Raw genomic sequence first — 23,200 nt, 5'->3', positions numbered from 1 at the left:
AAATGGGTTGGTTTTTTAGCATTCCCGAATCAGGACACTACTAATATGTGTTTGTTTTTCGAATCTGAGCTTTGGTTCAAAAGTAACACGTTCTGGTTGAATTGAGTTTTTCTGCAAATTCTAAGATATACTTGGGTGTAACTCCCCAGGGAAACATTAGATCACAAAATGGGTTGGTTTTTTAGCATTCCCGACTCAGGACACTACTAATATACGTTTGTTTTTCGGATCTGAGCTTTGGTTCAAAACTAACACGTTCTGGTTCAATTGAGATTTTCTGCAAATTCTAAGGTATACTTGGGTGTAACTCCCCAGGGAAACATCAGATCACAAAATGGGTTGGTTTTTTAGCTTTCCCGACTCAGGACACTACTAATATGTGTTTGTTTTTCGAATCTGAGCTTTGGTTCAAAAGTAACACGTTCTGGTTGAATTGAGTTTTTCTGCAAATTCTAAGATATACTTTGGTGTAACTCCCCAGGGAAACATCAGATCACAAAATGGGTTGGTTTTTTAGCATTCCCGACTCAGGACACTACTAATATACGTTTGTTTTTCGGATCTGAGCTTTGGTTCAAAACTAACACGTTCTGGTTCAATTGAGTTTTTCTGCAAATTCTAAGATATACTTTGGTGTAACTCCCCAGGGAAACATCAGATCACAAAAAGGGTTGGTTTTTTAGCATTCCCGACTCACGACACTACTAATATACGTTTGTTTTTCGAATGTGAGCTTTGGTTCAAAAGTTACACGTTCTGGTTCAATTGAGTTTTTCTGCAAATTCTAAGATATACTTGGGTGTAACTCCCCAGGGAAACATCAGATCACAAAATGGAGTGGTTTTTTAGCATTCCCGACTCAGGACACTACTAATATACGTTTGTTTTTCGAATGTGAGCTTTGGTTCAAAAGTTACACGTTCTGGTTCAATTGAGTTTTTCTGCAAATTGTAAGGTATACTTGGGTGTTACTCCCCAGGGAAACATCAGATCACAAAATGGGTTGGTTTTTTAGCATTCCCGACTCAGGACACTACTAATATACGTTTGTTTTTCGAATCTGAGCTTTGGTTCAAAAGTTACACGTTCTGGTTCAATTGAGTTTTTCTGCAAATTCTAAGATATACTTGGGTGTAACTCCCCAGGGAAACCTCAGATCACAAAATGGGTTAGTTTTTTAGCATTCCCGACTCAGGACACTACTAATATACGTTTGTTTTTCGAATCTGAGCTTTGGTTCAAAAGTAACACGTTCTAGTTCAATTGAGTTTTTCTGCAAATTCTAAGATATACTTGGGTGTAACTCCCCAGGGAAACATCAGATCACAAAATGGGTTGGTTTTTTAGCATTCCCGACTCAGGACACTACTAATATACATTTGTTTTTCGAATCTGAGCTTTGGTTCAAAACTAACACGTTCTGGTTGAATTGAGTTTTTCTGCAAATTCTAAGATATACTTTGGTGTAACTCGCCAGGGAAACATCAGATCACAAAAAGGGTTGGTTTTTTAGCATTCCTGACTCAGGACACTACTAATATACGTTTGTTTTTCGAATGTGAGCTTTGGTTCAAAAGTTACACGTTCTGGTTCAATTGAGTTTTTCTGCAAATTCTAAGATATACTTGGGTGTAACTCCCCAGGGAAACATCAGATCACAAAATGGGTTGGTTTTTTAGCATTCCCGACTCAGGACACTACTAATATACGTTTGTTTTTCGAATGTGAGCTTTGGTTCAAAAGTTACACGTTCTGGTTCAATTGAGTTTTTCTGCAAATTGTAAGGTATACTTGGGTGTAACTCCCCAGGGAAACATCAGATCACAAAATGGAGTGGTTATTTAGCATTCCCGAATCAGGACACTACTAATATGTGTTCGTTTTTCGAATCTGAGCTTTGGTTCAAAAGTTGCACGTTCTGGTTCAATTGAGATTTTCTGCAAATTCTAAGATATACTTGGGTGTAACTCCCCAGGGAAACATCAGATCACAAAATGGGTTGGTTTTTTAGCATTCCCGACTCAGGACACTACTAATATACGTTTGTTTTTCGAATGTGAGCTTTGGTTCAAAAGTTACACGTTCTGGTTCAATTGAGTTTTTCTGCAAATTCTAAGATATACTTTGGTGTAACTCCCCAGGGAAACATCAGATCACAAAATGGGTTGGTTTTTTAGCATTCCCGACTCAGGACACTACTAATATACGTTTGTTTTTCGGATCTGAGCTTTGGTTCAAAACTAACACGTTCTGGTTCAATTGAGATTTTCTGCAAATTCTAAGGTATACTTGGGTGTAACTCCCCAGGGAAACATCAGATCACAAAATGGGTTGGTTTTTTAGCTTTCCCGACTCAGGACACTACTAATATGTGTTTGTTTTTCGAATCTGAGCTTTGGTTCAAAAGTAACACGTTCTGGTTCAATTGAGATTTTCTGCAAATTCTAAGATATACTTTGGTGTAACTCCCCAGGGAAACATCAGATCACAAAATGGGTTGGTTTTTTAGCATTCCCGACTCAGGACACTACTAATATGTGCTTGTTTTTCGAATCTGAGCTTTGGTTCAAAACTAACACGTTCTGGTTCAATTGAGATTTTCTGCAAATTCTAAGGTATACTTGGGTGTAACTCCCCAGGGAAACATCAGATCACAAAATGGGTTGGTTTTTGTAGCTTTCCCGACTCAGGACACTACTAATATACGTTTGTTTTTCGAATCTGAGCTTTGGTTCAAAACTAACACGTTCTGGTTCAATTGAGATTTTCTGCAAATTGTAAGATATACTTGGGTGTAACTCCCCAGGGAAACATCAGATCACAAAATGGGTTGGTTTTTTAGCATTCCCGACTCAGGACACTACTAATATACGTTTGTTTTTCGAATGTGAGCTTTGGTTCAAAAGTTACACGTTCTGGTTCAATTGAGTTTTTCTGCAAATTGTAAGGTATACTTGGGTGTAACTCCCCAGGGAAACATCAGATCACAAAATGGAGTGGTTATTTAGCATTCCCGAATCAGGACACTACTAATATGTGTTCGTTTTTCGAATCTGAGCTTTGGTTCAAAAGTTGCACGTTCTGGTTCAATTGAGATTTTCTGCAAATTCTAAGATATACTTGGGTGTAACTCCCCAGGGAAACATCAGATCACAAAATGGGTTGGTTTTTTAGCATTCCCGACTCAGGACACTACTAATATACGTTTGTTTTTCGAATGTGAGCTTTGGTTCAAAAGTTACACGTTCTGGTTCAATTGAGTTTTTCTGCAAATTCTAAGATATACTTTGGTGTAACTCCCCAGGGAAACATCAGATCACAAAATGGGTTGGTTTTTTAGCATTCCCGACTCAGGACACTACTAATATACGTTTGTTTTTCGGATCTGAGCTTTGGTTCAAAACTAACACGTTCTGGTTCAATTGAGATTTTCTGCAAATTCTAAGGTATACTTGGGTGTAACTCCCCAGGGAAACATCAGATCACAAAATGGGTTGGTTTTTTAGCTTTCCCGACTCAGGACACTACTAATATGTGTTTGTTTTTCGAATCTGAGCTTTGGTTCAAAAGTAACACGTTCTGGTTCAATTGAGATTTTCTGCAAATTCTAAGATATACTTTGGTGTAACTCCCCAGGGAAACATCAGATCACAAAATGGGTTGGTTTTTTAGCATTCCCGACTCAGGACACTACTAATATGTGCTTGTTTTTCGAATCTGAGCTTTGGTTCAAAACTAACACGTTCTGGTTCAATTGAGATTTTCTGCAAATTCTAAGGTATACTTGGGTGTAACTCCCCAGGGAAACATCAGATCACAAAATGGGTTGGTTTTTGTAGCTTTCCCGACTCAGGACACTACTAATATACGTTTGTTTTTCGAATCTGAGCTTTGGTTCAAAACTAACACGTTCTGGTTCAATTGAGATTTTCTGCAAATTGTAAGATATACTTGGGTGTAACTCCCCAGGGAAACATCAGATCACAAAATGGGTTGGTTTTTTAGCATTCCCGACTCAGGACACTACTAATAAACGTTTGTTTTTCGAATCTGAGCTTTGGTTCAAAAGTTACACGTTCTGGTTCAATTGAGTTTTTCTGCAAATTCTAAGATATACTTGGGTGTAACTCCCCAGGGAAACATCAGATCACAAAATGGGTTGGTTTTTTAGCATTCCCGACTCAGGACACTACTAATATACGTTTGTTTTTCGGATCTGAGCTTTGGTTCAAAAGTTACACGTTCTGGTTCAATTGAGTTTTTCTGCAAATTCTAAGATATACTTGGGTGTAACTCCCCAGGGAAACATCAGATCACAAAATGGGTTGGTTTTTTAGCATTCCCGACTCAGGACACTACTAATATACGTTTGTTTTTCGGATTTGAGCTTTGGTTCAAAAGTTACACGTTCTGGTTCAATTGAGTTTTTCTGCAAATTCTAAGATATACTTGGGTGTAACTCCCCAGGGAAACATCAGATCACAAAATGGGTTGGTTTTTTAGCTTTCCCGACAGGACACTACTAATATACGTTTGTTTTTCGAATCTGAGCTTTGGTTCAAAAGTTACACGTTCTGGTTCAATTGAGTTTTTCTGCAAATTCTAAGATATACTTGGGTGTAACTCCCCAGGGAAACCTCAGATCACAAAATGGGTTGGTTTTTTAGCATTCCCCAATCAGGACACTACTAATATGTGTTTGTTTTTCGGATCTGAGCTTTGGTTCAAAACTGACACGTTCTGGTTCAATTGAGATTTTCTGCAAATTCTAAGATATACTTGGGTGTAACTCCCCAGGGAAACATCAGATCACAAAATGGGTTGGTTTTTTAGCATTCCCGACTCAGGACACTACTAATATACATTTGTTTTTCGGATCTGAGCTTTGGTTCAAAAGTAACACGTTCTGGTTCAATTGAGATTTTCTCCAAATTCTAAGGTATACTTGGGTGTAACTCCCCAGGGAAACATCAGATCACAAAATGGAGTGGTTTTTTAGCATTCCCGACTCAGGACACTACTAATATACGTTTGTTTTTGGGATCTGAGCTTTGGTTCAAAAGTTGCACGTTCTGGTTCAATTGAGTTTTTCTGCAAATTCTAAGATATACTTGGGTGTAACTCCCCAGGGAAACCTCAGATCACAAAATGGGTTGGTTTTTTAGCATTCCCGACTCAGGACACTACTAATATACGTTTGTTTTTCGAATCTGAGCTTTGGTTCAAAAGTAACACGTTCTGGTTCAATTGAGATTTTCTGCAAATTCTAAGATATACATGGGTGTAACTCCCCAGGGAAACATCAGATCACAAAATGGGTTGGTTTTTTAGCATTCCCGACTCAGGACACTACTAATAAACGTTTGTTTTTCGAATCTGAGCTTTGGTTCAAAAGTTACACGTTCTGGTTCAATTGAGTTTTTCTGCAAATTCTAAGATATACTTGGGTGTAACTCCCCAGGGAAACATCAGATCACAAAATGGGTTATATTTTTAGCATTCCCGACTCAGGACACTACTAATATACGTTTGTTTTTCGGATCTGAGCTTTGGTTCAAAAGTTACACGTTCTGGTTCAACTGAGTTTTTCTGCAAATTCTAAGATATACTTGGGTGTAACTCCCCAGGGAAACATCAGATCACAAAATGGGTTGGTTTTTTAGCATTCCCGACTCAGGACACTACTAATATACGTTTGTTTTTCGGATCTGAGCTTTGGTTCAAAAGTTACACGTTCTGGTTCAATTGAGATTTTCTGCAAATTCTAAGGTATACTTGGGTGTTACTCCCCAGGGAAACATCAGATCACAAAATGGGTTGGTTTTTTAGCATTCCCGACTCAGGACACTACTAATATACGTTTGTTTTTCGAATCTGAGCTTTGGTTCAAAAGTTACACGTTCTGGTTCAATTGAGTTTTTCTGCAAATTCTAAGATATACTTGGGTGTAACTCCCCAGGGAAACATCAGATCACAAAATGGGTTGGTTTTTTAGCATTCCCGACTCAGGACACTACTAATATACGTTTGTTTTTCGGATCTGAGCTTTGGTTCAAAACTAACACGTTCTGGTTCAATTGAGATTTTCTGCAAATTGTAAGGTATACTTGGATGTAACTCCCCAGGGAAACATCAGATCACAAAAAGGAGTGGTTATTTAGCATTCCCGACTCAGGACACTACTAATATATGTTTGCTTTTCGAATCTGAGCTTTGGTTCAAAAGTTACACGTTCTGGTTCAATTGAGTTTTTCTGCAAATTCTAAGATATACTTGGGTGTAACTCCCCAGGGAAACATCAGATCACAAAATGGGTTGGTTTTTTAGCTTTCCCGACAGGACACTACTAATATACGTTTGTTTTTCAGATATGAGCTTTGGTTCAAAACTAACACGTTCTGGTTGAATTGAGTTTTTCTGCAAATTCTAAGATATACTTTGGTGTAACTCCCCAGGGAAACATCAGATCACAAAAAGGGTTGGTTTTTTAGCATTCCCGACTCAGGACACTACTAATATATGTTTGCTTTTCGAATCTGAGCTTTGGTTCAAAAGTTACACGTTCTGGTTGAATTGAGTTTTTCTGCAAATTCTAAGATATACTTGGGTGTAATTCCCCAGGGAAACATCAGATCACAAAATGGGTTGGTTTTTTAGCATTCCCGACTCAGGACACTACTAATATACGTTTGTTTTTCGAATCTGAGCTTTGGTTCAAAAGTTGCACGTTCTGGTTCAATTGAGTTTTTCTGCAAATTCTAAGATATATTTGGGTGTACCTCCCCAGGGAAACCTCAGATCACAAAATGGGTTGGTTTTTTAGCATTCCCGAATCAGGACACTACTAATATGTGTTCGTTTTTCGAATCTGAGCTTTGGTTCAAAAGTTGCACGTTCTGGTTCAATTGAGATTTTCTGCAAATTCTAAGATATACTTGGGTGTAACTCCCCAGGGAAACCTCAGATCACAAAATGGGTTAGTTTTTTAGCATTCCCGACTCAGGACACTACTAATATACGTTTGTTTTTCGAATCTGAGCTTTGGTTCAAAAGTAACACGTTCTAGTTCAATTGAGTTTTTCTGCAAATTCTAAGATATACTTGGGTGTAACTCCCCAGGGAAACATCAGATCACAAAATGGGTTGGTTTTTTAGCATTCCCGACTCAGGACACTACTAATATACATTTGTTTTTCGAATCTGAGCTTTGGTTCAAAACTTACACGTTCTGGTTCAATTGAGTTTTTCTGCAAATTCTAAGATATACTTGGGTGTAATTCCCCAGGGAAACATCAGATCACAAAATGGGTTGGTTTTTTAGCATTCCCGACTCAGGACACTACTAATATACATTTGTTTTTCGAATCTGAGCTTTGGTTCAAAAGTTACACGTTCTGGTTCAATTGAGTTTTTCTGCAAATTCTAAGATATACTTGGGTGTAACTCCCCAGGGAAACCTCAGATCACAAAATGGGTTAGTTTTTTAGCATTCCCGAATCAGGACACTACTAATATGTGTTTGTTTTTCGAATCTGATCTTTGGTTCAAAAGTAACACGTTCTGGTTGAATTGAGTTTCTCTGCAAATTCTAAAATATACTTTGGTGTAACTCCCCAGGGAAACATCAGATCACAAAAAGGGTTGGTTTTTTAGCATTCCCGACTCAGGACACTACTAATATACGTTTGTTTTTCGAATGTGAGCTTTGGTTCAAAAGTTACACGTTCTGGTTCAATTGAGTTTTTCTGCAAATTCTAAGATATACTTTGGTGTAACTCCCCAGGGAAACATCAGATCACAAAATGGGTTGGTTTTTTAGCATTCCCGACTCAGGACACTACTAATATACGTTTGTTTTTCGAATGTGAGCTTTGGTTCAAAAGTTACACGTTCTGGTTCAATTGAGTTTTTCTGCAAATTGTAAGGTATACTTGGGTGTAACTCCCCAGGGAAACATCAGATCACAAAATGGAGTGGTTATTTAGCATTCCCGACTCAGGACACTACTAATATATGTTTGTTTTTCGAATCTGAGCTTTGGTTCAAAAGTTACATGTTCTGGTTCAATTGAGTTTTTCTGCAAATTCTAAGATATACTTGGGTGTAACTCCCCAGGGAAACATCAGATCACAAAATGGGTTGGTTTTTTAGCATTCCCGACTCAGGACACTACTAATATACGTTTGTTTTTCGGATCTGAGCTTTGGTTCAAAAGTTACACGTTCTGGTTCAATTGAGATTTTCTGCAAATTCTAAGGTATACTTGGGTGTTACTCCCCAGGGAAACATCAGATCACAAAATGGGTTGGTTTTTTAGCATTCCCGACTCAGGACACTACTAATATACGTTTGTTTTTCGAATCTGAGCTTTGGTTCAAAAGTTACACGTTCTGGTTCAATTGAGTTTTTCTGCAAATTCTAAGATATACTTGGGTGTAACTCCCCAGGGAAACATCAGATCACAAAATGGGTTGGTTTTTTAGCATTCCCGACTCAGGACACTACTAATATACGTTTGTTTTTCGGATCTGAGCTTTGGTTCAAAACTAACACGTTCTGGTTCAATTGAGATTTTCTGCAAATTGTAAGGTATACTTGGATGTAACTCCCCAGGGAAACATCAGATCACAAAAAGGAGTGGTTATTTAGCATTCCCGACTCAGGACACTACTAATATATGTTTGCTTTTCGAATCTGAGCTTTGGTTCAAAAGTTACACGTTCTGGTTCAATTGAGTTTTTCTGCAAATTCTAAGATATACTTGGGTGTAACTCCCCAGGGAAACATCAGATCACAAAATGGGTTGGTTTTTTAGCTTTCCCGACAGGACACTACTAATATACGTTTGTTTTTCAGATATGAGCTTTGGTTCAAAACTAACACGTTCTGGTTGAATTGAGTTTTTCTGCAAATTCTAAGATATACTTTGGTGTAACTCCCCAGGGAAACATCAGATCACAAAAAGGGTTGGTTTTTTAGCATTCCCGACTCAGGACACTACTAATATATGTTTGCTTTTCGAATCTGAGCTTTGGTTCAAAAGTTACACGTTCTGGTTGAATTGAGTTTTTCTGCAAATTCTAAGATATACTTGGGTGTAATTCCCCAGGGAAACATCAGATCACAAAATGGGTTGGTTTTTTAGCATTCCCGACTCAGGACACTACTAATATACGTTTGTTTTTCGAATCTGAGCTTTGGTTCAAAAGTTGCACGTTCTGGTTCAATTGAGTTTTTCTGCAAATTCTAAGATATATTTGGGTGTACCTCCCCAGGGAAACCTCAGATCACAAAATGGGTTGGTTTTTTAGCATTCCCGAATCAGGACACTACTAATATGTGTTCGTTTTTCGAATCTGAGCTTTGGTTCAAAAGTTGCACGTTCTGGTTCAATTGAGATTTTCTGCAAATTCTAAGATATACTTGGGTGTAACTCCCCAGGGAAACCTCAGATCACAAAATGGGTTAGTTTTTTAGCATTCCCGACTCAGGACACTACTAATATACGTTTGTTTTTCGAATCTGAGCTTTGGTTCAAAAGTAACACGTTCTAGTTCAATTGAGTTTTTCTGCAAATTCTAAGATATACTTGGGTGTAACTCCCCAGGGAAACATCAGATCACAAAATGGGTTGGTTTTTTAGCATTCCCGACTCAGGACACTACTAATATACATTTGTTTTTCGAATCTGAGCTTTGGTTCAAAACTTACACGTTCTGGTTCAATTGAGTTTTTCTGCAAATTCTAAGATATACTTGGGTGTAATTCCCCAGGGAAACATCAGATCACAAAATGGGTTGGTTGTTTAGCATTCCCGACTCAGGACACTACTAATATACATTTGTTTTTCGAATCTGAGCTTTGGTTCAAAAGTTACACGTTCTGGTTCAATTGAGTTTTTCTGCAAATTCTAAGATATACTTGGGTGTAACTCCCCAGGGAAACCTCAGATCACAAAATGGGTTAGTTTTTTAGCATTCCCGAATCAGGACACTACTAATATGTGTTTGTTTTTCGAATCTGATCTTTGGTTCAAAAGTAACACGTTCTGGTTGAATTGAGTTTCTCTGCAAATTCTAAAATATACTTTGGTGTAACTCCCCAGGGAAACATCAGATCACAAAATGGGTTGGTTTTTTAGCATTCCCGACTCAGGACACTACTAATATACGTTTGTTTTTCGGATCTGAGCTTTGGTTCAAAACTAACACGTTCTGGTTGAATTGAGTTTTTCTGCAAATTCTAAGATATACTTTGGTGTAACTCCCCAGGGAAACATCAGATCACAAAAAGGGTTGGTTTTTTAGCATTCCCGACTCAGGACACTACTAATATACGTTTGTTTTTCGAATGTGAGCTTTGGTTCAAAAGTTACACGTTCTGGTTCAATTGAGTTTTTCTGCAAATTCTAAGATATACTTGGGTGTAACTCCCCAGGGAAACATCAGATCACAAAATGGGTTGGTTTTTTAGCATTCCCGACTCAGGACACTACTAATATACGTTTGTTTTTCGAATGTGAGCTTTGGTTCAAAAGTTACACGTTCTGGTTCAATTGAGTTTTTCTGCAAATTGTAAGGTATACCTGGGTGTAACTCCCCAGGGAAACATCAGATCACAAAATGGAGTGGTTATTTAGCATTCCCGACTCAGGACACTACTAATATACGTTTGTTTTTCGAATCTGAGCTTTGGTTCAAAAGTAACACGTTCTAGTTCAATTGAGTTTTTCTGCAAATTCTAAGATATACTTGGGTGTAACTCCCCAGGGAAACATCAGATCACAAAATGGGTTGGTTTTTTAGCATTCCCGACTCAGGACACTACTAATATACATTTGTTTTTCGAATCTGAGCTTTGGTTCAAAACTTACACGTTCTGGTTCAATTGAGTTTTTCTGCAAATTCTAAGATATACTTGGGTGTAATTCCCCAGGGAAACATCAGATCACAAAATGGGTTGGTTTTTTAGCATTCCCGACTCAGGACACTACTAATATACATTTGTTTTTCGAATCTGAGCTTTGGTTCAAAAGTTACACGTTCTGGTTCAATTGAGTTTTTCTGCAAATTCTAAGATATACTTGGGTGTAACTCCCCAGGGAAACCTCAGATCACAAAATGGGTTAGTTTTTTAGCATTCCCGAATCAGGACACTACTAATATGTGTTTGTTTTTCGAATCTGATCTTTGGTTCAAAAGTAACACGTTCTGGTTGAATTGAGTTTCTCTGCAAATTCTAAAATATACTTTGGTGTAACTCCCCAGGGAAACATCAGATCACAAAATGGGTTGGTTTTTTAGCATTCCCGACTCAGGACACTACTAATATACGTTTGTTTTTCGGATCTGAGCTTTGGTTCAAAACTAACACGTTCTGGTTGAATTGAGTTTTTCTGCAAATTCTAAGATATACTTTGGTGTAACTCCCCAGGGAAACATCAGATCACAAAAAGGGTTGGTTTTTTAGCATTCCCGACTCAGGACACTACTAATATACGTTTGTTTTTCGAATGTGAGCTTTGGTTCAAAAGTTACACGTTCTGGTTCAATTGAGTTTTTCTGCAAATTCTAAGATATACTTGGGTGTAACTCCCCAGGGAAACATCAGATCACAAAATGGGTTGGTTTTTTAGCATTCCCGACTCAGGACACTACTAATATACGTTTGTTTTTCGAATGTGAGCTTTGGTTCAAAAGTTACACGTTCTGGTTCAATTGAGTTTTTCTGCAAATTGTAAGGTATACCTGGGTGTAACTCCCCAGGGAAACATCAGATCACAAAATGGAGTGGTTATTTAGCATTCCCGACTCAGGACACTACTAATATATGTTTGTTTTTCGAATCTGAGCTTTGGTTCAAAAGTTACATGTTCTGGTTCAATTGAGTTTTTCTGCAAATTCTAAGATATACTTGGGTGTAACTCCCCAGGGAAACCTCAGATCACAAAATGGGTTGGTTTTTTAGCATTCCCGAATCAGGACACTACTAATATGTGTTTGTTTTTCGAATCTGAGCTTTGGTTCAAAAGTTACATGTTCTGGTTCAATTGAGTTTTTCTGCAAATTCTAAGATATACTTGGGTGTAATTCCCCAGGGAAACATCAGATCACAAAATGGGTTGGTTTTTTTGCTTTCCCGACTCAGGACACTACTAATATACGTTTGTTTTTCGAATCTGAGCTTTGGTTCAAAAGTTACACGTTCTGGTTCAATTGAGTTTTGATGCAAATTCTAAGATATACTTGGGTGTACCTCCCCAGGGAAACCTCAGATCACAAAATGGGTTGGTTTTTTAGCATTCCCGAATCAGGACACTACTAATATGTGTTCGTTTTTCGAATCTGAGCTTTGGTTCAAAAGTAACACGTTCTGGTTGAATTGAGTTTTTGTGCAAATTCTAAGATATACTTTGGTGTAACTCCCCAGGGAAACATCAGATCACAAAAAGGGTTGGTTTTTTAGCATTCCCGACTCAGGACACTACTAATATACGTTTGTTTTTCGAATCTGAGCTTTGGTTCAAAAGTTACACGTTCTGGTTCAATTGAGTTTTTCTGCAAATTGTAAGGTATACCTGGGTGTAACTCCCCAGGGAAACATCAGATCACAAAATGGAGTGGTTATTTAGCATTCCCGACTCAGGACACTACTAATATACGTTTGTTTTTCGAATCTGAGCTTTGGTTCAAAAGTAACACGTTCTAGTTCAATTGAGTTTTTCTGCAAATTCTAAGATATACTTGGGTGTAACTCCCCAGGGAAACATCAGATCACAAAATGGGTTGGTTTTTTAGCATTCCCGACTCAGGACACTACTAATATACATTTGTTTTTCGAATCTGAGCTTTGGTTCAAAACTTACACGTTCTGGTTCAATTGAGTTTTTCTGCAAATTCTAAGATATACTTGGGTGTAATTCCCCAGGGAAACATCAGATCACAAAATGGGTTGGTTTTTTAGCATTCCCGACTCAGGACACTACTAATATACATTTGTTTTTCGAATCTGAGCTTTGGTTCAAAAGTTACACGTTCTGGTTCAATTGAGTTTTTCTGCAAATTCTAAGATATACTTGGGTGTAACTCCCCAGGGAAACCTCAGATCACAAAATGGGTTAGTTTTTTAGCATTCCCGAATCAGGACACTACTAATATGTGTTTGTTTTTCGAATCTGATCTTTGGTTCAAAAGTAACACGTTCTGGTTGAATTGAGTTTCTCTGCAAATTCTAAAATATACTTTGGTGTAACTCCCCAGGGAAACATCAGATCACAAAATGGGTTGGTTTTTTAGCATTCCCGACTCAGGACACTACTAATATACGTTTGTTTTTCGGATCTGAGCTTTGGTTCAAAACTAACACGTTCTGGTTGAATTGAGTTTTTCTGCAAATTCTAAGATATACTTTGGTGTAACTCCCCAGGGAAACATCAGATCACAAAAAGGGTTGGTTTTTTAGCATTCCCGACTCAGGACACTACTAATATACGTTTGTTTTTCGAATGTGAGCTTTGGTTCAAAAGTTACACGTTCTGGTTCAATTGAGTTTTTCTGCAAATTCTAAGATATACTTGGGTGTAACTCCCCAGGGAAACATCAGATCACAAAATCGGTTGGTTTTTTAGCATTCCCGACTCAGGACACTACTAATATACGTTTGTTTTTCGAATGTGAGCTTTGGTTCAAAAGTTACACGTTCTGGTTCAATTGAGTTTTTCTGCAAATTGTAAGGTATACCTGGGTGTAACTCCCCAGGGAAACATCAGATCACAAAATGGAGTGGTTATTTAGCATTCCCGACTCAGGACACTACTAATATATGTTTGTTTTTCGAATCTGAGCTTTGGTTCAAAAGTTACATGTTCTGGTTCAATTGAGTTTTTCTGCAAATTCTAAGATATACTTGGGTGTAACTCCCCAGGGAAACCTCAGATCACAAAATGGGTTGGTTTTTTAGCATTCCCGAATCAGGACACTACTAATATGTGTTTGTTTTTCGAATCTGAGCTTTGGTTCAAAAGTTACACGTTCTGGTTCAATTGAGTTTTGATGCAAATTCTAAGATATACTTGGGTGTACCTCCCCAGGGAAACCTCAGATCACAAAATGGGTTGGTTTTTTAGCATTCCCGAATCAGGACACTACTAATATGTGTTCGTTTTTCGAATCTGAGCTTTGGTTCAAAAGTAACACGTTCTGGTTGAATTGAGTTTTTGTGCAAATTCTAAGATATACTTTGGTGTAACTCCCCAGGGAAACATCAGATCACAAAAAGGGTTGGTTTTTTAGCATTCCCGACTCAGGACACTACTAATATACGTTTGTTTTTCGAATCTGAGCTTTGGTTCAAAAGTTACACGTTCTGGTTCAATTGAGATTTTCTGCAAATTCTAAGATATACTTGGGTGTAACTCCCCAGGGAAACATCAGATCACAAAATGGGTTGGTTTTTTAGCATTCCCGACTCAGGACACTACTAATATATGTTTGTTTTTCGGATCTGAGCTTTGGTTCAAAACTAACACGTTCTGGTTCAATTGAGATTTTCTGCAAATTCTAAGATATACTTGGGTGTAACTCCCCAGGGAAACATCAGATCACAAAATGGGTTGGTTTTTTAGCATTCCCGAATCAGGACACTACTAATATGTGTTTGTTTTTCGAATCTGATCTTTGGTTCAAAAGTAACACGTTCTGGTTGAATTGAGTTTTTCTGCAAATTCTAAGATATACTTTGGTGTAACTCCCCAGGGAAACATCAGATCACAAAAAGGGTTGGTTTTTTAGCATTCCCGACTCAGGACAGTACTAATATACGTTTGTTTTTCAGATATGAGCTTTGGTTCAAAACTAACACGTTCTGGTTGAATTGAGTTTTTCTGCAAATTCTAAGATATACTTTGGTGTAACTCCCCAGGGAAACATCAGATCACAAAAAGGGTTGGTTTTTTAGCATTCCCGACTCAGGACACTACTAATATATGTTTGCTTTTCGAATCTGAGCTTTGGTTCAAAAGTTACACGTTCTGGTTGAATTGAGTTTTTCTGCAAATTCTAAGATATACTTGGGTGTAATTCCCCAGGGAAACATCAGATCACAAAATGGGTTGGTTTTTTAGCATTCCCGACTCAGGACACTACTAATATACGTTTGTTTTTCGAATCTGAGCTTTGGTTCAAAAGTTGCACGTTCTGGTTCAATTGAGTTTTTCTGCAAATTCTAAGATATATTTGGGTGTACCTCCCCAGGGAAACCTCAGATCACAAAATGGGTTGGTTTTTTAGCATTCCCGAATCAGGACACTACTAATATGTGTTCGTTTTTCGAATCTGAGCTTTGGTTCAAAAGTTGCACGTTCTGGTTCAATTGAGATTTTCTGCAAATTCTAAGATATACTTGGGTGTAACTCCCCAGGGAAACCTCAGATCACAAAATGGGTTAGTTTTTTAGCATTCCCGACTCAGGACACTACTAATATACGTTTGTTTTTCGAATCTGAGCTTTGGTTCAAAAGTAACACGTTCTAGTTCAATTGAGTTTTTCTGCAAATTCTAAGATATACTTGGGTGTAACTCCCCAGGGAAACATCAGATCACAAAATGGGTTGGTTTTTTAGCATTCCCGACTCAGGACACTACTAATATACATTTGTTTTTCGAATCTGAGCTTTGGTTCAAAACTTACACGTTCTGGTTCAATTGAGTTTTTCTGCAAATTCTAAGATATACTTGGGTGTAATTCCCCAGGGAAACATCAGATCACAAAATGGGTTGGTTTTTTAGCATTCCCGACTCAGGACACTACTAATATACGTTTGTTTTTCGGATCTGAGCTTTGGTTCAAAACTAACACGTTCTGGTTGAATTGAGTTTTTCTGCAAATTCTAAGATATACTTTGGTGTAACTCCCCAGGGAAACATCAGATCACAAAAAGGGTTGGTTTTTTAGCATTCCCGACTCAGGACACTACTAATATACGTTTGTTTTTCGAATGTGAGCTTTGGTTCAAAAGTTACACGTTCTGGTTCAATTGAGTTTTTCTGCAAATTGTAAGGTATACTTGGGTGTAACTCCCCAGGGAAACATCAGATCACAAAATGGGTTGGTTTTTTAGCATTCCCGACTCAGGACACTACTAATATACGTTTGTTTTTCGAATGTGAGCTTTGGTTCAAAAGTTACACGTTCTGGTTCAATTGAGTTTTTCTGCAAATTGTAAGGTATACTTGGGTGTAACTCCCCAGGGAAACATCAGATCACAAAATGGAGTGGTTATTTAGCATTCCCGACTCAGGACACTACTAATATATGTTTGTTTTTCGAATCTGAGCTTTGGTTCAAAAGTTACATGTTCTGGTTCAATTGAGTTTTTCTGCAAATTCTAAGATATACTTGGGTGTAACTCCCCAGGGAAACCTCAGATCACAAAATGGGTTGGTTTTTTAGCATTCCCGAATCAGGACACTACTAATATGTGTTTGTTTTTCGAATCTGAGCTTTGGTTCAAAAGACATGTTCTGGTTCAATTGAGTTTTTCTGCAAATTCTAAGATATACTTGGGTGTAATTCCCCAGGGAAACATCAGATCACAAAATGGGTTGGTTTTTTTGCTTTCCCGACTCAGGACACTACTAATATACGTTTGTTTTTCGAATCTGAGCTTTGGTTCAAAAGTTACACGTTCTGGTTCAATTGAGTTTTGATGCAAATTCTAAGATATACTTGGGTGTACCTCCCCAGGGAAACCTCAGATCACAAAATGGGTTGGTTTTTTAGCATTCCCGAATCAGGACACTACTAATATGTGTTCGTTTTTCGAATCTGAGCTTTGGTTCAAAAGTAACACGTTCTGGTTGAATTGAGTTTTTGTGCAAATTCTAAGATATACTTTGGTGTAACTCCCCAGGGAAACATCAGATCACAAAAAGGGTTGGTTTTTTAGCATTCCCGACTCAGGACACTACTAATATACGTTTGTTTTTCGAATCTGAGCTTTGGTTCAAAAGTTACACGTTCTGGTTCAATTGAGATTTTCTGCAAATTCTAAGATATACTTGGGTGTAACTCCCCAGGGAAACATCAGATCACAAAATGGGTTGGTTTTTTAGCATTCCCGACTCAGGACACTACTAATATATGTTTGTTTTTCGGATCTGAGCTTTGGTTCAAAACTAACACGTTCTGGTTCAATTGAGATTTTCTGCAAATTCTAAGATATACTTGGGTGTAACTCCCCAGGGAAACATCAGATCACAAAATGGGTTGGTTTTTTAGCATTCCCGAATCAGGACACTACTAATATGTGTTTGTTTTTCGAATCTGATCTTTGGTTCAAAAGTAACACGTTCTGGTTGAATTGAGTTTTTCTGCAAATTCTAAGATATACTTTGGTGTAACTCCCCAGGGAAACATCAGATCACAAAAAGGGTTGGTTTTTTAGCATTCCCGACTCAGGACAGTACTAATATACGTTTGTTTTTCAGATATGAGCTTTGGTTCAAAACTAACACGTTCTGGTTGAATTGAGTTTTTCTGCAAATTCTAAGATATACTTTGGTGTAACTCCCCAGGGAAACATCAGATCACAAAAAGGGTTGGTTTTTTAGCATTCCCGACTCAGGACACTACTAATATATGTTTGCTTTTCGAATCTGAGCTTTGGTTCAAAAGTTACACGTTCTGGTTGAATTGAGTTTTTCTGCAAATTCTAAGATATACTTGGGTGTAATTCCCCAGGGAAACATCAGATCACAAAATGGGTTGGTTTTTTAGCATTCCCGACTCAGGACACTACTAATATACGTTTGTTTTTCGAATCTGAGCTTTGGTTCAAAAGTTGCACGTTCTGGTTCAATTGAGTTTTTCTGCAAATTCTAAGATATATTTGGGTGTACCTCCCCAGGGAAACCTCAGATCACAAAATGGGTTGGTTTTTTAGCATTCCCGAATCAGGACACTACTAATATGTGTTCGTTTTTCGAATCTGAGCTTTGGTTCAAAAGTTGCACGTTCTGGTTCAATTGAGATTTTCTGCAAATTCTAAGATATACTTGGGTGTAACTCCCCAGGGAAACCTCAGATCACAAAATGGGTTAGTTTTTTAGCATTCCCGACTCAGGACACTACTAATATACGTTTGTTTTTCGAATCTGAGCTTTGGTTCAAAAGTAACACGTTCTAGTTCAATTGAGTTTTTCTGCAAATTCTAAGATATACTTGGGTGTAACTCCCCAGGGAAACATCAGATCACAAAATGGGTTGGTTTTTTAGCATTCCCGACTCAGGACACTACTAATATACATTTGTTTTTCGAATCTGAGCTTTGGTTCAAAACTTACACGTTCTGGTTCAATTGAGTTTTTCTGCAAATTCTAAGATATACTTGGGTGTAATTCCCCAGGGAAACATCAGATCACAAAATGGGTTGGTTTTTTAGCATTCCCGACTCAGGACACTACTAATATACGTTTGTTTTTCGGATCTGAGCTTTGGTTCAAAACTAACACGTTCTGGTTGAATTGAGTTTTTCTGCAAATTCTAAGATATACTTTGGTGTAACTCCCCAGGGAAACATCAGATCACAAAAAGGGTTGGTTTTTTAGCATTCCCGACTCAGGACACTACTAATATACGTTTGTTTTTCGAATGTGAGCTTTGGTTCAAAAGTTACACGTTCTGGTTCAATTGAGTTTTTCTGCAAATTGTAAGGTATACTTGGGTGTAACTCCCCAGGGAAACATCAGATCACAAAATGGGTTGGTTTTTTAGCATTCCCGACTCAGGACACTACTAATATACGTTTGTTTTTCGAATGTGAGCTTTGGTTCAAAAGTTACACGTTCTGGTTCAATTGAGTTTTTCTGCAAATTGTAAGGTATACTTGGGTGTAACTCCCCAGGGAAACATCAGATCACAAAATGGAGTGGTTATTTAGCATTCCCGACTCAGGACACTACTAATATATGTTTGTTTTTCGAATCTGAGCTTTGGTTCAAAAGTTACATGTTCTGGTTCAATTGAGTTTTTCTGCAAATTCTAAGATATACTTGGGTGTAACTCCCCAGGGAAACCTCAGATCACAAAATGGGTTGGTTTTTTAGCATTCCCGAATCAGGACACTACTAATATGTGTTTGTTTTTCGAATCTGAGCTTTGGTTCAAAAGTTACATGTTCTGGTTCAATTGAGTTTTTCTGCAAATTCTAAGATATACTTGGGTGTAATTCCCCAGGGAAACATCAGATCACAAAATGGGTTGGTTTTTTTGCTTTCCCGACTCAGGACACTACTAATATACGTTTGTTTTTCGAATCTGAGCTTTGGTTCAAAAGTTACACGTTCTGGTTCAATTGAGTTTTGATGCAAATTCTAAGATATACTTGGGTGTACCTCCCCAGGGAAACCTCAGATCACAAAATGGGTTGGTTTTTTAGCATTCCCGAATCAGGACACTACTAATATGTCTTCGTTTTTTGAATCTGAGCTTTGGTTCAAAAGTAACACGTTCTGGTTGAATTGAGTTTTTGTGCAAATTCTAAGATATACTTTGGTGTAACTCCCCAGGGAAACATCAGATCACAAAAAGGGTTGGTTTTTTAGCATTCCCGACTCAGGACACTACTAATATACGTTTGTTTTTCGAATCTGAGCTTTGGTTCAAAAGTTACACGTTCTGGTTCAATTGAGATTTTCTGCAAATTCTAAGATATACTTGGGTGTAACTCCCCAGGGAAACATCAGATCACAAAATGGGTTGGTTTTTTAGCATTCCCGACTCAGGACACTACTAATATATGTTTGTTTTTCGGATCTGAGCTTTGGTTCAAAACTAACACGTTCTGGTTCAATTGAGATTTTCTGCAAATTCTAAGATATACTTGGGTGTAACTCCCCAGGGAAACATCAGATCACAAAATGGGTTGGTTTTTTAGCATTCCCGAATCAGGACACTACTAATATGTGTTTGTTTTTCGAATCTGATCTTTGGTTCAAAAGTAACACGTTCTGGTTGAATTGAGTTTTTCTGCAAATTCTAAGATATACTTTGGTGTAACTCCCCAGGGAAACATCAGATCACAAAAAGGGTTGGTTTTTTAGCATTCCCGACTCAGGACAGTACTAATATACGTTTGTTTTTCAGATATGAGCTTTGGTTCAAAACTAACACGTTCTGGTTGAATTGAGTTTTTCTGCAAATTCTAAGATATACTTTGGTGTAACTCCCCAGGGAAACATCAGATCACAAAAAGGGTTGGTTTTTTAGCATTCCCGACTCAGGACACTACTAATATATGTTTGCTTTTCGAATCTGAGCTTTGGTTCAAAAGTTACACGTTCTGGTTGAATTGAGTTTTTCTGCAAATTCTAAGATATACTTGGGTGTAATTCCCCAGGGAAACATCAGATCACAAAATGGGTTGGTTTTTTAGCATTCCCGACTCAGGACACTACTAATATACGTTTGTTTTTCGAATCTGAGCTTTGGTTCAAAAGTTGCACGTTCTGGTTCAATTGAGTTTTTCTGCAAATTCTAAGATATATTTGGGTGTACCTCCCCAGGGAAACCTCAGATCACAAAATGGGTTGGTTTTTTAGCATTCCCGAATCAGGACACTACTAATATGTGTTCGTTTTTCGAATCTGAGCTTTGGTTCAAAAGTTGCACGTTCTGGTTCAATTGAGATTTTCTGCAAATTCTAAGATATACTTGGGTGTAACTCCCCAGGGAAACCTCAGATCACAAAATGGGTTAGTTTTTTAGCATTCCCGACTCAGGACACTACTAATATACGTTTGTTTTTCGAATCTGAGCTTTGGTTCAAAAGTAACACGTTCTAGTTCAATTGAGTTTTTCTGCAAATTCTAAGATATACTTGGGTGTAACTCCCCAGGGAAACATCAGATCACAAAATGGGTTGGTTTTTTAGCATTCCCGACTCAGGACACTACTAATATACATTTGTTTTTCGAATCTGAGCTTTGGTTCAAAACTTACACGTTCTGGTTCAATTGAGTTTTTCTGCAAATTCTAAGATATACTTGGGTGTAATTCCCCAGGGAAACATCAGATCACAAAATGGGTTGGTTTTTTAGCATTCCCGACTCAGGACACTACTAATATACATTTGTTTTTTGGATCTGAAGTTTGGTTCAAAAGTAACACGTTCTGGTTCAATTGAGATTTTCTGCAAATTCTAAGATATACTTGGGTGTTACTCCCCAGGGAAACATCAGATCACAAAATGGGTTGGTTTTTTAGCATTCCCGACTCAGGACACTACTAATATACGTTTGTTTTTCGAATCTGAGCTTTGGTTCAAAAGTTACACGTTCTGGTTCAATTGAGTTTTTCTGCAAATTCTAAGATATACTTGGGTGTAACTCCCCAGGGAAACCTCAGATCACAAAATGGGTTAGTTTTTTAGCATTCCCGACTCAGGACACTACTAATATACGTTTGTTTTTCGAATCTGAGCTTTGGTTCAAAACTAACACGTTCTGGTTGAATTGAGTTTTTCTGCAAATTCTAAGATATACTTTGGTGTAACTCCCCAGGGAAACATCAGATCACAAAAAGGGTTGGTTTTTTAGCATTCCCGACTCAGGACACTACTAATATACGTTTGTTTTTCGAATGTGAGCTTTGGTTCAAAAGTTACACGTTCTGGTTCAATTGAGTTTTTCTGCAAATTCTAAGATATACTTGGGTGTAACTCCCCAGGGAAACATCAGATCACAAAATGGAGTGGTTTTTTAGCATTCCCGACTCAGGACACTACTAATATACGTTTGTTTTTCGAATGTGAGCTTTGGTTCAAAAGTTACACGTTCTGGTTCAATTGAGTTTTTCTGCAAATTGTAAGGTATACTTGGGTGTAACTCCCCAGGGAAACATCAGATCACAAAATGGGTTGGTTTTTTAGCTTTCCCGACAGGACACTACTAATATACGTTTGTTTTTCAGATATGAGCTTTGGTTCAAAACTAACACGTTCTGGTTGAATTGAGTTTTTCTGCAAATTCTAAGATATACTTTGGTGTAACTCCCCAGGGAAACATCAGATCACAAAAAGGGTTGGTTTTTTAGCATTCCCGACTCAGGACACTACTAATATATGTTTGCTTTTCGAATCTGAGCTTTGGTTCAAAAGTTACACGTTCTGGTTGAATTGAGTTTTTCTGCAAATTCTAAGATATACTTGGGTGTAATTCCCCAGGGAAACATCAGATCACAAAATGGGTTGGTTTTTTAGCATTCCCGACTCAGGACACTACTAATATACGTTTGTTTTTCGAATCTGAGCTTTGGTTCAAAAGTTGCACGTTCTGGTTCAATTGAGTTTTTCTGCAAATTCTAAGATATATTTGGGTGTACCTCCCCAGGGAAACCTCAGATCACAAAATGGGTTGGTTTTTTAGCATTCCCGAATCAGGACACTACTAATATGTGTTCGTTTTTCGAATCTGAGCTTTGGTTCAAAAGTTGCACGTTCTGGTTCAATTGAGATTTTCTGCAAATTCTAAGATATACTTGGGTGTAACTCCCCAGGGAAACCTCAGATCACAAAATGGGTTAGTTTTTTAGCATTCCCGACTCAGGACACAACTAATATACGTTTGTTTTTCGAATCTGAGCTTTGGTTCAAAAGTAACACGTTCTAGTTCAATTGAGTTTTTCTGCAAATTCTAAGATATACTTGGGTGTAACTCCCCAGGGAAACATCAGATCACAAAATGGGTTGGTTTTTTAGCATTCCCGACTCAGGACACTACTAATATACATTTGTTTTTCGAATCTGAGCTTTGGTTCAAAACTTACACGTTCTGGTTCAATTGAGTTTTTCTGCAAATTCTAAGATATACTTGGGTGTAATTCCCCAGGGAAACATCAGATCACAAAATGGGTTGGTTTTTTAGCATTCCCGACTCAGGACACTACTAATATACATTTGTTTTTCGGATCTGAAGTTTGGTTCAAAAGTAACACGTTCTGGTTCAATTGAGATTTTCTGCAAATTCTAAGATATACTTGGGTGTTACTCCCCAGGGAAACATCAGATCACAAAATGGGTTGGTTTTTTAGCATTCCCGACTCAGGACACTACTAATATACGTTTGTTTTTCGAATCTGAGCTTTGGTTCAAAAGTTACACGTTCTGGTTCAATTGAGTTTTTCTGCAAATTCTAAGATATACTTG

This window comes from Thamnophis sirtalis, unplaced genomic scaffold (assembly GCF_051295495.1).
Source record: "Thamnophis sirtalis isolate CommonGarterSnake01/CBP01778 unplaced genomic scaffold, rThaSir2_p1.2 scaffold_13, whole genome shotgun sequence".
NCBI classification, from domain to species: Eukaryota; Metazoa; Chordata; class Lepidosauria; order Squamata; family Natricidae; genus Thamnophis; species Thamnophis sirtalis.
This window is presented reverse-complemented; position numbering follows the sequence as displayed.